The following is a 1,459-nucleotide window of genomic DNA, read 5'->3' on the forward strand; positions in this document are numbered from 1 at the left end:
GTTGGAGGTTGCTGTGAGCTGTAATGCCACGGCACTCTGCCCAGGGGGACAGCTTGAGGCTCTGTCTCAAAAAAAAAAAAAAAAAAAAAAGAAAAGCTATAACCTAATTATAGCCTAACATTTGTTCTTTTAAAAAAGGACCCAGGGTTGCAGGGTGGGCATATGCCTGTAATACCAGCACTTGGGAGGCTGAGAGGGGCGGGTAGCCTGAGCTCAGAGGTTCAAAACCAGGCTGAGCAATAGCGAAACTCCATTTCCAAAAAATAGCCAGACATTGCAGTGAGTGCCTGTAGTCCCAGCTCCTCAGGAGGCTGAGGCAGGAGGATCACTTGAGCTCAAGAGTTTGAGGTTGCTGTGAGCTATGACACCATGGCACTCTATCAGGGTGACAAAGTGAGATTCTGTCTTTAAAAAAAAAAAAGGACCCAGGGAGAATCATTTTTACAAGGAAAATCTTCAAACAGAGCTCAGTATAGGGCTGTGCCTGTGGCTCAGTGAGTAGGTTGCCAGCCCCATATACCGAGGGTGGTAGGCTCAAATCCAGCCCTGGCCAACCTGCAAACGAACCAACAAACAAAAATAGCTCAGTGCCATGATGGGCACCTGTAGTCCAAGCTACTCAGGAGGCTGAAGCAGGAGTATTGCTTTGAGCCAAAGAGTTTGAGGTTGCTGTGAGCTATAGTGATGCCACGGCACTCTAGCCTGGGCAACAGAGTGAGACTGTGTCTCAAAAAAAAAAAAAAAAAAGGAGAAAACTATACAAATTTATTTAATATGTATACACAGGAGCATTCACAATGAAGACCCAAGCCTTCAGTGGAGTGCAGACGCTTAAATACCATCTTGAGTTTGCAGAAAATATTCAGGCTCCAAACATGAGCCCGGACAGGTTAAGGTGGTAAATCCAGTTTTAGGGACAAAGCAGTTTGTAGGAAGGAGAGAACAGGAGACTTCTAACTACAGAAACCCTCCAGGTAGCTGTTCTCAGAGAGATTAGATGGTAAACGCCTCTTTTCACACTTTTAAAGGCATCAGACTATCACTTTGTATTTCTTAGATCTGGAGCAGGGAAGTGCTCACTGCATTAATGTAGATTTTTATTTTTTTATAGACAGAGTCTTACTTCATCACCCTCGGTAGAGTGCTGTGGCATCACAGCTCACAGCAACCTCCAGCTCTTGGGTTTAGGTGATTGTCTTGCCTCAGCCTCCCAAGTAGCTGGGACTATAGCTGCCCACTACAACACCCAGCTATTTTTTGTTGCAGTTTGGCTGGGACCGGGTTTGAACCCTCCACCTTTGGTATCTGGGGCTGGTGTCCTACTCACTGAGCCACAAGCACCACCCATTAATGTAGATTTTTTAAATGCACATAAGTTTTTCCCTTTGTAAGGCCACTGTGTTTGCTGGCTCTCTGCCAGCCATCCCAGAACATGTCAAAGAAATAAATATATTTTGGG

General features: G+C 45.4%; 1 long non-coding RNA gene across 1 annotated transcript in view; it reads left to right on the top strand.

Annotated features, from left to right (window-relative positions):
- LOC111726423 overlaps nt 1-1,459 on the top strand; it is a 23,294-nt gene that overhangs the window by 20,940 nt on the left and 895 nt on the right. The gene's annotated exons all lie outside the window — the stretch shown is intronic.

This window comes from Otolemur garnettii, unplaced genomic scaffold (assembly GCF_000181295.1).
Source record: "Otolemur garnettii isolate 467f Iridium unplaced genomic scaffold, OtoGar3 scaffold00065, whole genome shotgun sequence".
Taxonomy (NCBI): domain Eukaryota; kingdom Metazoa; phylum Chordata; class Mammalia; order Primates; family Galagidae; genus Otolemur; species Otolemur garnettii.